Genomic DNA, 13,794 nt, shown 5'->3' with positions numbered 1-13,794 from the left:
GGTTTGACGAAGAATCTGTGTCTGTCCGGGGTTTTTTTTTTCATCCAAGTACTTGACACGGTTAAACTGTTGTAATTGATCACAGATGCCAAGAGATATGTCTTGTATTTATTCAATTTAACAAATTCCTTCAGTCCACCCACACCAGGAAGGCTATAAATATGTTCCGGCTTATATTTTATGAATTATAAATAAAACGGTTAACAGAAAACGTCAGTTTTTTGAGCGAGGCACAGGATGGCAAATATTAAACATAGAAAAGTGCAGTTTATAGCAGATGTTTTACGTCTCGTGATGCAGCATCCAGACATGCCACTTAACCACACCAGGCACAGGAAAAAGACTGAGGTAATGGGGAAAGTCACTGTTATGTTTTCTTCTGCCAAGGTCAGCCTGAAAATCATACAGGGTTCAGATTCACTTGTTTCCAGAGCAGAACTGGTTTGTGTAAAATAATAGTGAAAAGAAAATTTTCGTGTTTATTTTACTACTTTGTCTATTTGCGTCTGTAGATTTCTCCTAAATTCACTAAAAGCTGGCATTAGATAATGCCTAATTTGCATATTTTAACAACATTTCGTAAAACTTGTAATTCAGAAAACGGTTGTCTTAATGTAAGTAATCAACTGGGGAAGTGTCATAGTGATGTTGATTCTTTTCTTTGAGCCTACTCACTGTCGTGTTTTCAGTCTGTAGTCAATTTTACATTTTCTCTCAATAACTTTCTCCACTTCAGTAGCTCTTACATACACAGCAAACCTTCCAGTTTCATTCCTATTTGTATTCTGAAGGTTTTTACTGAGCGGTTTGTTCATATAACTTATCATAGCTGGATTTACACAACATTTTGTCACATAAAAATGGAGAACATGGATTTTATTTTGGCTGTATTTTCTCATTTACTGGGTGATACAAAGAGATATTCAAATTCCCTCAATAAAAACATTTGACTCTAATATGTCAACGAAATGAAACAGGAACTTTTAACCTGGCTTCATCCAAATTGATGGTCTAGAAATGTATGTAAGGCAATTCCTCATTTGCATATTTAAATGTACATTTCATAAAACTTGTAATACAAAAAACAAGTGTCTTAATGTAAGTAATCAACGGAGGAAGTTTCATGCTGATATCTATTACCGGTAGTTCATTTTTCTACTCTATTCTCCTGTAGTGTTTCCTCTTAAAGACAATAGTATCAGTGCCTCTCTCTCTCTCTCTCTCTCTCTCTTCATTTACCTTCACCCCCTCCACCAGCACTTTTGTTATGAGCCCTGGTGTGTGTTTTTCTTAGCGCCCCAGTCAGTTTCGAGTGTTCCTCTCCTCCACTACCGTTCAACAGCTCCCCTTTCACCAACACTGAAAGGAATGCAAACACACATCAAAAGAGCCCCTCTCGTTTTGAAGATTTCCAGGCTTTGCTCTTCTTACTTTCTTCCTTCCTATCTTACAGTCATTGTAATCCGTATGCTGGTAGGCTCTCTCTTCCTGGCAACACACACACACACACACACACACACACACACACACACACACACACACATTTACATGGGTGCACACAGTGAATTTGCGCATACACAATAACCGGCTCACCAACTGCTGTCCCACACTCTGCTCCCTTGGCAGACACAGAGGGGGAGTATAGGTGAGGTCTCCTGCCCCTACGCCACCTGCAGACCTCTCTACTCAGGTTTCTGACAGAGGAACTCATGCAGCGGAACATAACAACCTTCAAAAGACAAAATATGATTTGTTTTCATGTGTTTTGCGATGTTGACGTGGTATTTTTGGGAAGTGGTTCAGAATGTATTGTGCTACTTTTAGTATTGTGAGTATTGATTGTCTCTCAGAATACTCAAAGGAGGACAGGATGATTCCAATGACTAATAACTCTTTAAGCTGTGATACACACAGAGAACCGCTGCTAACCCTTCCTCTAGTCTAAGTAGGGAAAAAAGGCTAAACACGATGATACACTCTGGAGGAATGCTGGAACCGTCAGGTGGACAGGTGTAGGAGCGAGGTGGTGGTGGTGGTTTTGCGCCATAAGCATCCAACTGCCCCATTGACTCCAATGTTAACTGGGACCAGAATTTAAAAGGGGGAAGCAAAGAAATGGGCTTTTCTATCTAGCTTTATTTCCCACATTATGAACACATACTTTACATCAACGTGTTCAGCAGTCACCTCTCGCTATGGATATAAAAGCTAGACAATAGGAATAGCACTCCTTGAGTACTAAGCCAGAATTTGAGAGGTGTCTCGTATCATCATCATCATCAATATACCCATGAGTAATGAGCTTTCCAATTATTGCAACTCAATACGCCTTTGTCCGCTCCGTCATATAAAGTTCGGCCAGCGGTGCTGTTCAGCTCCCAGCTAAACATGAAGCAATGCAGTCCAACTTCCAGCAGCCAGCAACTCTAGTTTATAAACCACACTCTAAAAAATGGACTTTTGATTTACCACATTTGAAACCGTACTACTGCCAACTTGATTCGTTTCAACTGCTTGATTTCTGCATTTTGTTTGGCCAGTATGAAGAGAAAACATATCAACACGATCATTGGGTCATAGTGAGGTGAACTCGATTACAGCTTAGTAAGATCAAATTGGTCTGCAGTTTCTATTTGCCTTTAAAGTTATAGTTTATGTTATAGCACCCATACATTAGGCATAATCCCAGAAGTCTATCAAATGTGCTTTGTAGAGCCTTTGGACTTTCTTGCCAAAAGGTTTTTTGGGGGGTTTTACAGCCCACGAAGCAGCTGTTTTCACAGAGAAGGCACTTGAAACCCACAGTGCACTACCTGCCCGGCACCAAATGGCAGACAAAAGTTAGCCATTGAACATAGTGGAGCATTTACCAGCTTAAGAGCCACATATTTTCCTTAGACGTTAGTCATCGGGACCAAAACAGACTTAAAACTTAGAGATGGAAAGAAACACAAGTCAAAATCAATGCTATTGATGCTACATATACGTTGGGTTTGTAAACAGGCAAATGACCCCTGTGCTATGTCCCGCCCCTCAAAACACAGACTGGACAATCAGATACTCGTTACCCTGAGAGATTGGAAGGAGTTATACGTTTCAATGGCGCTAACATTAACAGAGTACGTGAGCACATCATTGCTAGCGTGCGCACTTCTATGCTAGGCTAGCTACTGAAGGTATCTTGAATGTCTGCATTGCTTTATAATTGTTGTAACACTGACTAAAGTGCATCCCGGCTTTACAGGACCACTGCTGTTCCTTCATTTCATTGTCTTCTGTCTGGATCTCTAGATGATGTGATGGTTCACTTTTCCACTGTGATATGTAGCTTCTATCTTTATCATAACCTATTTTCTCTGCTGAATCAGTTTGACTTCTGGGAAATATCCTTCAAATGCATATTTTAAACTCTTCTGTCTGCTTATCTTTGGAATCTTTTTTTTTTGGATTTTCCAAAAACTAGATAATGTGTATTCATGGAGTGCAGATAGTCATGGTGTGGGCTCCGTGGTAACTGAGTAGCAGCAGGAGGCGGGGCTTAGCAAAGGCTGAGTTGAATGCTTAAAAGTTAAAAGGTAACAATAAGTCATTTTATTTACAGCTTGTTCCCGCCGCCCCCAAGTGGCCAAGAAGTTGGTCCTTGTTTAATAAATAAAAATATCTAAATATCTAAAATTATAGCAATATTTGACGCTCTTCCTAAAAACACAACATTTTCAACGTATATCCTTTTTACAACTGAATTGACAAGATCTTATTTGATGATTACTTTTTACCTTCGTACTTTAATAACAAAAACATTAAGAATCTAAAAATCCAATAAAATTGCATGACACCATCGCATAGCAATTCATATCAGACTGAAAATCTTTATGTTGACAGATGACACACCGCAATGGACAGCGAGTTTTCAGAGACTTCTGAGGGAAGACAAGTTTGGACTGGGACGGGGCACATTCTCCATGAGTGAATCACTCTTTGGAGGAACGTCTCCGTGAGGATTTGAAGCTCAGGTCTTAAAGGTCATGAAGTAGATGTGAGAGGTCTGACAGCAACACATTAGCCATTTGTCTGATTCAGAGGTTGAAACAACATCACTACAGGCTGTCGCACACGTATAGATTCAGGTCGCTGAAGCAGGAAGGAAAGTATTGCCACAATATGCGTTTTGCAAGCCAGGGTGCAGGTTTTCTATCGACGGGCTGTTTAAGTGCTTTACATGCCTCAGTAACTGAGGACATTAGAAAGGAAGGGAAATTCAAACTCTCGTGATTCAAATTCAAAATCAAAATGGTTTATCATATTGACCTAGAGCAGGATCGTTCATACATGTCGATTCTGTTTTTAATCATGTAAATACATTAGGGCTTTAAAAATATATCGTTCCTCCACATTTCACTTAAAAACAAAAAAAGATCTTCTCCATTGACCGATGCAAACGGAGTCAAATCCGTTACCAAAACCCAATCATCCAGTGGATTGCAGAAGATAGAGCGTAATGAGCAGCTTACAACTGATGTAATATGAAAGGCATCTAAAACAGCAGAGAAAAGCCCTGTGGATGAGTTCTTACCCCCCTGAACCTGACCTTTCCTGCTAGTAAAGGCAATATCCTGTGGTTGATCTCGTCACCTCCCTCAACCAACAGAAAACAGATGTGGAGCTCAAGGCCTACATACAGTCCCAGGCACGGACCAATCTACAGGGAGGGTTTTTTGGTCTTCTGAGAAAAAAAGTAAAATGTGAAAAATTTAAAAAATGTAATTTAAAAAAGTCAGCTCAGGCTCTGGAAAATTGTGAATTTTTTGCTTCATCTTCGAACATTTTATATTCGGAACTATTCATTCAAGTTTGAAACGGTGATGTTTTTATTGCTGACACGTCACAGCTGAATGAACATGTAATGAAGGTGTGTGTAAAAGCCACAGCTGTCACTGGTGCCACATTGCACGCTGCTGAATGGAGCCAGCTTCCTCTCTGAAGCATTTGGACTGGGCCATTCATCCTAAATTAGCACTCACTCTGACTGCTTCAGCTGTCAATAACCCCGCAACTACCTCAGCAAAACTGGCTTTGTGTGCGTGCACGTGTGTTCCTCTGCAGAACCACAGCGGATATGCTACAAGCCAGTGAGTAAAGATTTGGCCAAATCAAAGTTGGCATTCGCCGCTCTCAGGTTTCGCTGCGGTGCGACTTCCACATTGTTGCGGTGGATTCAGCACTCCAGTACAAGTGCTTGTGATAGTTGACAGTCTGTGGTTGTGCATTGCTAAGCCCATACAAGCCAGCTGCTGCTACGTCCAAGTCAGATCTCAGGCCTGTGGTGACGGGAGGGGGACTCCCCTTGAAGTTGGGGGGTTGTCAGTGTGTGTGTGTGTGTGTGTGTGCGTGTGTGTGTGTGTGTGTGTGTGTGTGTGTGTGTGTGTGTGTGCGTGTGTGTGTGTGTGTGTGTGTTTGTGTTGGACCAGGTCCTGCCAGTAGCAGCTGTCAGAGCATGTCACCAGGTGATCCTGTGGTAATTGGAACTCACTATGTATCTTTTTCTTTGTATCTTTGTTCACACTAAGCCTGCTGTAATATTAAATGACTATTTCCTGCTCCTTCTGTTGTAAATGAGAACAACTCAATCCGGAGTCTGGCTGTGTTAACACTTGATCGTGATCAAGAAAAGCAAGAGGGGACAGAGGTGAGGCTTCATCCAGCTGAGATTCAACTCCTTGATAGATGAACCGACTGCAAGAAGACAAAGGAAAGGAGGTTCGACCTCCTTTCCTTTGTTAGTGAGGGTGGAGATCTTTTTGAAGCATTGTGGGCACATTCACAGATGTTGTAGGGGAACTCTATCGCAATATTATATTATGATATCACGATAGCCGCGATGGCAAAATTATGCACACGTAGCGGTTCTCATTTTTCTATAGTACTAACGTCATCCTGGGGATAGTGAACATTCCCCTGATGATGCTACATTGTGAACAACAATTCCATGTTAAAATTGGCAGAGAGCAAGCTAATGTTAGCTGTTAGCAGTCGGTGGGCAGAGCACTCCTGCTTGGCTAAATAACGGAGCTCACGTTAACGGAGGTTGCATTGACTTACATCAGGGGTCTTCAACTAAAATTCCAAAAGGTCCAGATTGAGAAACTCTCCTCGGGCAAAGGTCCGGAACATTACAATAATGTTAGACAGTTGCTTCTTTAACACTCAAATTATTTAAAGATGATGTAGCTTCTGTTCATATATATACATATATTAAAGAAGTCTAGTAGTAGTAACAATGTCTCTGTGTAGTCAACAACTGTCAAATCAAATAAAGAAAGTACACATCAATTATATTTTAACAAATTATTATTCTCAGTTTACAAATTTAACTGGATGGATTATAAATAATACATAAATAAATGTTCTTCTCATTTCAAGTACAATAATGTCTGGATTAAAGAATAACTGACAAAACAGAAAGCTTTTCTAAAATGTGCATCTTAAAATAAAGTAATGAAGTTTAGAAAAACTAATTTCACTGAATTGTCCTGCAGCTTTAAATTCAGTTCATTCAGGTGTGAAGTGATGTCAATCAAAAAGCCACAATATTATATTTTGTCTTCTAAAAAGAGAAATCAGTGAGCATGGACTTCATCTGTGGTTATTAACACTTGTTTCAGCTCTATCCTCTCTGTAACATCATTGTTGGACAGTGAATTCATGCGTCAGGACTCTGATCATTTTGGGCTCTTAGGTTTATTTTCTGTGTCTTCATTTTAGATGTGAGTGGGTACGTTTGTTCAAAAGAGTTGTGCTTTGTCTGGTAGTGCGCTTAATTTACCGCTTTTATTAATAGTTACAGTTTCTGTACATATGAGACATGCTGGATTTAACTGCCTGTGGGAAGAATTAACATATAAGATTCTGTTCATTCATGCTTATAAATGATATTCTCTCTGAACACGTGTCTCTTTTTGGAGAACGTCATGTGAGATCACTGATCAGCACAATTTTCCTGCTGTTCTTTCTATTTCCTCGTCTCTCCCCCGTGTGTCACGGTGTGTGTAAACCTCGCTCGAGTCAGAATACTCCTATTTGATTGGCTGAGCTTTAGCACGTGATGTGATTTACAACGCATTGGTCGGTGTGTCCTGCACCGCTGAACAAGTACCGCAACGGCTGAATAAGATGCGCCGGTTAAATTACAAACTCGCTGCCTAATATATATGATTCCGAAATACCGATTTTAGGTCCTGGGTCCGGATCCGGACCGCGGTCCGCCAGTTAGAGACCCCTGACTTACATCATGACACATTCAAGCTCAAACTCTGTGTTGTGCGAAGATAAATTAAAACGTTATCAAGATATAATAAATGTTGTCTTGTAAAATGTAGTTTTGGTTGATAAACATGAGGCAGATCATCAATACATTTGCAATAAACAATATGCAAACAGAGTGTATGTTTAAGTGCATGGGATTTACAGTTTTGTTTGTTTGATTGTTTTATTTGTTTTGTGGTATTGAATTGGGGAGCGACAATCATGGAATTTCACTGGTAACGGTACCAAGCACTACATTTTTGGGATCATGACATTCATTACTATTGCACATCCATAAAATTCTCAAGAGAGAGAGAGCTTAAAAAGAAGAAAGAATGGTAAGATGCAGAGACTGAGATATCCTGATTCATCCCACTTTCCCCCGAATGAGCTGATTACAAAACATGAACAAACCTCCCTTTGGCCCGGAGCCTGAGAAAGAGGCCGAGAGAGCGAGAGAGAGGGAGGGAGAGAAAAAGAGAGAGAGGAGATGATGATGATGGCAGCAACAGGCATGTTGTGAGGGAAGAGGGGGGAAAGTTGCTAAAGACAACCACATGTCTCTATATCCAAGCTCAACTCCGTCTCTCCGGCTCTTGTCTCCGGCTTCTATCTGAGAGGAGACTGTGGCCTGGCACTGAGTCAGCACAATTTTGGAATCTAATATCTCCCATCATGTGGAAACGTAAGAAAGGGAGCCCAGCCGCCCTTGCCCTCGGGGCTGCGTTGACTTTGTAGCTATGGGAGGGCCTAGTGTAGATCATAACTTGTTACCCTCTCCCCTCCCAACACAAACCCCAGAGTTAGGAGCACAAACAGATCCCACCTCCCTCCCTCCCTCCCTCCCCTCTCTCTCTTTCTCTGTGCTGTCTGCATGTTGTTGTCAGCGGCCTCTGCACAGACCCGATCTCTGCCTCTGCATCAGATTAAGGCCCGCGGCAAACATGGCAGACAATACGGCATTGTCTGCGGGCCTGTGTCACTCTATCTCCAGAGCTCACAGTCGCACAGCAAAGCCTGTTTGATGAGGAAGGGTTAATGATACAAAGAGGGGGGAGTCGGGATCCTTCTCCTACAGTCTGCTGACAGCTGATCAGCGTTTTACAACCGCCAGCCAGGCCGGTCAGTTCAGTCACTTTCATTCCCTTTAATAAAGAATGTGAAACATCCAAACTCACAGGATAGTATCTATCATGGTAGAGCAGTGACAAACAGAGGAATTATCATTTAAGATGGAACACACTCACAGTGTTGCTATTTTATTTATGGATCCTGTATTAATGCAGGGGCACCTTCTGATTCATAATAACTGATCAAAAATGTTCCGATTGTGTTTCAATGAAAATGAAATGAAGCCTTCGTACAAACAACAGAGTAAATTGAGAAGGGCGGCACTTCACAGTTACCTTCATTATTGAGTCCACATTATGGTTTTTCAGCAAACATGCACATTTGAGAGGCTGGAAGTAGAGAATTATACTCATTTATACAATTAATTGATGATCAGAATAGCTGCAACATGAATCGACAAATCACTGAAGCTCTAAAGCTGTGAGCAGCGGTGTGAAAAAGAAAAGGATAACAAAACAACCTGTCCCTTTCCATTGTCTGGGGAGTTGATCTTGTGTTGAGATAATGAAATTAGCTTCACCCCCCCCCCCTACAAATGAAGTGACCTCCCGTGACCTGGGCAGGGTTCCCCCTGAAGACCCCAGAGCTGCCACTGCCATTGTTCCTTTGTAAGCCGATGGACAATGATGAGGTTCCTGCTGAAATGCTTTTGGGAAACTGGGTTTCCTATGACTCAGTATGCGAGTGGAGGAGTGTGTGAAGAGTTCGGCCAGGACGCGATGGGAAGATCTCTGTGGGGCGTGCCGGTGATGACACATCATGCATCACACGGAGCACACTGTACACAAGACTCAATCTGCTTTAGCTCTCCTCCCTTTTGGAGTTGTTGGAGCTGCTGAGGTTCCTCTTCTTCTGCAGTCTGAGAACTACAGCGGCACCAGCACAGGAGTTGGGTTGTTAAGACCTCGCTGCACGACTTGGAAATACATTCTTCCTCAGACAGCCTGGTTCCGCTACAATTCCACAGTGATTGATGAGGTCAATCGGCCCGTAATGAGCTTGTCAGTTATTCTCCCGGACAGCCATTAAAAAGGCTTGTTAAATGCACGTCGGGCTCTGCGCCCGTCATGTGTGTTTTTAGGGGCCTCACGTGTTCTTTTGACAGTACCATCCAGCATGACCTCACTTTCTGTTCTGGGATTTGGAGTGCCCACTCATAGCTGCTGTAGTGTAAAGAGGGGGGGGGGGGGCAAGAAGGGGCGTTGGAAATGTGCAACCCCAACCCAGATATGATGTGAGCCTATTTAACCTCACCCCCTTGAGGGAGAATGAACCGGATGCCTCGAGGGGAGTGAAACAACGGGTGCTAAAACAAGCGGGGATTGTCCAGCGCCGTCCCCCATGCCAAAGGCAAAGGAGACGGGATTCAGTGAAGGGCTCTACAGATGAGTGTGAGCGGCCATCTCTCTCCAGCTCTCCCACTCCTCCCTCCGTCTGAAGTGGAGGCTGACTGTGAGAGATGGCTGTGGCATCGCCCGCCACATAGCTGCCTTTTACAGCCCCCTAAATGGCCATTAAAGTCTCATCAATTCATCCCTGCTCATGGGTAAGTTTCAACCCTCCTCTGTGTGGAGGAGACGCCGCGACGGCCACGGTCTCACTCAGATCACGGATTCTGAGATATGCAGAACCGCTACTTATTATTTGTTAAAGTAAATTATTAAGTAAGAAATATCAAATATTAACAGAGTTGTGAACACTGATATGACTGCGGAGAAAATATCCTTCCTGTTTCCTGTGCCTAAAAATGAAACAAGCTGAAAAATACAAGATGTCTTTGATGGAACTGAAGCACAAATCCACAGTTCTCCAAACAAAAGAGCAATGTTTCACACCTGTGTGTCCTCCCAACTCGCTGGTCAGTGGCCCGTCACTTCAAACTAGAACTCTAGTGTCAGTTTTGGACGGGTTAGGGACGGCGTGTCAAGTTTCTGCATAGTATCTTTTCAAAATAATCTTCCAGCTGAAGTAGTTTTTAGGTTTACCCAGCCAACAAAACTACGTGATCGGGTGTTGAACAATATCCTGGTTTGGGTTCAAATAACTACATTTGTTATGTAACAGAAGTAAGTTAAGTCCATAAGTCACAAAATGACGGTAAAGTAAGTCAACGTTGACTTGGTTTCACGAACAGCGGTCTCCTGGGTAAAACGCCCTGTGTTGGTTTGACCCATCCATCCTCATGATGAAGATGGGTTCACATTGGGCTTTATTCAGGAGCTAACGGGTGAGTCGGTTTTAGACGCGGATGGCCACTGACCAACGTGTTGGTTCATCATGATACAACATGCACAAATACCTATTTCTACATCCTCAGTCGACCAGAATGCACTGCAGCCACAGGACATGTTGTAGCTTCTTGCTTTTTTGTATTATTTCAGATAAAAATAAACTTGTTGTAACTATACTACTCCATCACGTAGGGACATCCAATCATCCATTCTGTGGGCTTTAAAGCCACTCCATTATGGGAAACGTAGGAAATCAACTAATTAAAACAAATGAGACAAATTGAGAAGAAGGTTGGTGCTCCAACACAACAGTGAAGGCCACAGCTCTTCTTCATCCACAGCCACTGAACTCCAGCACAAACATTTGTCAGCCGAACCACAGAGGCAACCTGCAGCATCCCCACACAGGCCACGTTTTCTTCGGGCTGCCATCATGAGGTGACACAGGTGTCATGGGTACAGTATACGGCGTCTGAAGTCAGGGAAACGAGGGGCGCAGTGGGATGGGTCTGGGTTTAAGGCATTCTCTCCCTTTTTTTTCCTCCAACTTGTCTGGGTTTACTCAGCAGGAGTGGGTGGTGGTGGAGGAGGAGGAGGGGGGTGGTGGTGGGGTGTACTCCTCCCCCTCCTCAGAGTCACTCAGACTTCACCCTCTTCACCCGCTCCTCCAACCCTCCTTTCTGTCCCTGTACGCTAGACTTCATCGGTATTTGCTTTCAAAAAAGAGCTGTACCCCCCCCCCCCAACTCCTCCTCCTTGGCCTATACCCCTCCAACACACACACACACACACACACACACACACACACACACACACACACACACACACACACACACACACACACAGTCACTCCTTTTCCAGTATTTGGTTCATTAAATTTTCTGCAGACTTCCAGAAGCACAAAAAATAAATAAAAAGGGAGGCAGATCAATAAAGTGGGGCCTGTGCACAGAGGCGGTGTGTGAAAACGGGGCTGAAGCAGAGCACAGAGGGGCCGGCTGTGGAGATGAAAGTGACATGGCCACTATGGGTCTCCCCCTGAACCGAGGCTGAATGAGCTGAATAGGCTCATCCATTCTTCGCTCCTTTCACTCTCCGTCGGCCCTAACTGTTGGAACTCTTCATTCCTCACAATGGCCAAATGCACTAAAACTTTTTCTTTTTTTTTCTCATGCAAATCACCTCGGCCCCGACACGGTTTGTCATCAAGTGAAGCGGAAAACACACATGCACACAACTCTTGGTGGATTTAAAAAAATAGATATTATTATTTGAATTTTTTGCAAAACCATTCCTTTTTTTAAATTAACTTGCATTCTATCTTTACTCATCTTTTTATTAGCATGCTCTTCTGAGTTTTAAACCCAAATAATATTCCAACTTTTCTGGATTTTATTCTCATCAGTATGAAAAAGAAGTCGTCCAAGGAGGGATCCGGCATGTTGTTTTAAAATCTGAATTATTTGGGAAACGCTTTAACAAAACACTTTCTTTTTCATTTATATGTAGGCCAAAAGAACTAACAGAAAAAGTGGGACTCGAGAGTGCACACATGAGTTTGGAGATCATTAGCAGCGCCTGTTAGATGGGAGGAAAAGCCAACAGCAAATATCGCTGCTTAAGGGCCCCACAAAGGCGTCAAGTGTTTGTTGACTGCTCAGGCTGCAGAGCAAACAGTAAACTTTGAATCTTTCAACAATAAGTACACACCTCACACAGGCCGACGTCCCCACGCTGCTGCTGCATTCCACACACTTTACGCCTGATGAGAGCTTTGTGGCATTAAGAGATTAAAACAAGTGAAGGGCTCCAAACTGGTAATAGTTTTATTCGTTTTCCATTCAAGCCTCTCAAAGGTGGAAACAAAACAACGCAACGTGGTTTTTCGTGATGTTGGTTAACGTACTAAAATAAAAAAAGTTTTTTTTAAATTATTTTAATTGGATTCAGATCTTGAGATGGAACCATAACAGCAGCGTCACTGTTTGGAGACTTCAGTGGAAAACAATCAGAACCGTCAAGTGTTGAACTATTAAAAGCTGTGCAGGACGGATTGGCGCCGAGCTTCCCGATCGCGTCTCTTCCCGTGATGGATCAGGTTGCACGACCAAACATTTTTTAGATTCCTGTGTCAGATAAGTTCAAAGTGCAAAAGAGATGTGAAGCTGCCACATGAAGCCGTCGTCCGCCGCTGACACGCAGGGCGACAGACACAAAGAAAGAGAGGAAAAGAGGGGAGGACCAGCGGCTAAACACTGACAAATACACCGAAAGTCAATTTAAGAGCAGAGGAACCACACGGCGCAAAGAAAGCGCCGCTGTCAGCATCACCGCAAAAGTGCCCTTACCTTTTCCACTGCCGTCTCTTTTGCTACACTTCGAAACCACCCGAGGCTCTCGCGCTCCCTCTCTTCTTTATTTTTGTCCGAGTAAAACTTTGCCCTGGAGTCAGATTCCCGTACACTGGGACCGGGCTGGCACTACCGTGGAACGAGCCTCTCCGGACTTGACGCGAAACTCCATGAACCGAGTCAGGAAAAAAGTTTTGGAGCCGCTCAGAGTTCGCACGGCATTACCGCCTCCTCTCTGTCCCGGAGAGCGACTTCAGTGCGGGGCGCGAGGCGAGTCGAACTTTTTCATACAATCCATCTTCTCCCAAGAGGTGCGCTCTCTCGCGTGCGTGCTTATCGCTCTTTTCAGCAAACTAGCATGATGCGTTCGAGCTTCGTCGTTGTTGTTGTTTGGTTTTTCTCTACAAGTAAAAGTTTGGAAGTTAGAACGGTTTGGCTTCACTCGACAGTTGTTGCAGAGACATGCGGTGGTGTTGAGATCTCCAGGCTGCTGATCTGTTTTCAATCTCCCCCCTTCTCTCTCCTCCCCCCTCTTTACCATCTCCCCCTCTCTCTCACCCCCCTTGCTCCCTGGTGAGTTGGGCCATTTGCTTCACCAGATGGGCCGGGCTAACTCTATCCAGCAGTTGCAGACGGGTGGGGGGAAAAGTTCGATAAAGTTTCATTTATTGTTCGATTTTTCTCCTTCACACTGTTTGGCTCAATTGACGGGAATGATCCCGCTCTGCGTTTGCATCCGTCGCATCGCTCCAGAAGGAAACGCTCGTGCTGACGTGAGG

General features: G+C 43.5%; 1 protein-coding gene across 1 annotated transcript in view; it reads right to left on the bottom strand.

Annotated features, from left to right (window-relative positions):
* Window positions 1-13,487, bottom strand: part of gli2a (GLI family zinc finger 2a) — a 90,198-nt gene extending 76,711 nt beyond the window's left edge. Inside the window, exon 1 of the mRNA XM_079277452.1 lies at window positions 13,013-13,487. The gene's annotated coding sequence lies outside the window, so the exon portion shown is untranslated. The remainder of the gene's footprint in view (window positions 1-13,012) is intronic.
* Between the last annotated feature and the right edge of the window lie 307 nt (window positions 13,488-13,794).

This window comes from Melanostigma gelatinosum (genome assembly GCF_949748355.1).
Source record: "Melanostigma gelatinosum genome assembly, chromosome: 10".
Classification (NCBI taxonomy): domain Eukaryota; kingdom Metazoa; phylum Chordata; class Actinopteri; order Perciformes; family Zoarcidae; genus Melanostigma; species Melanostigma gelatinosum.
Note: the sequence above shows the minus strand (reverse complement) of the source record. Positions and strands in the feature narration are given on the sequence as shown.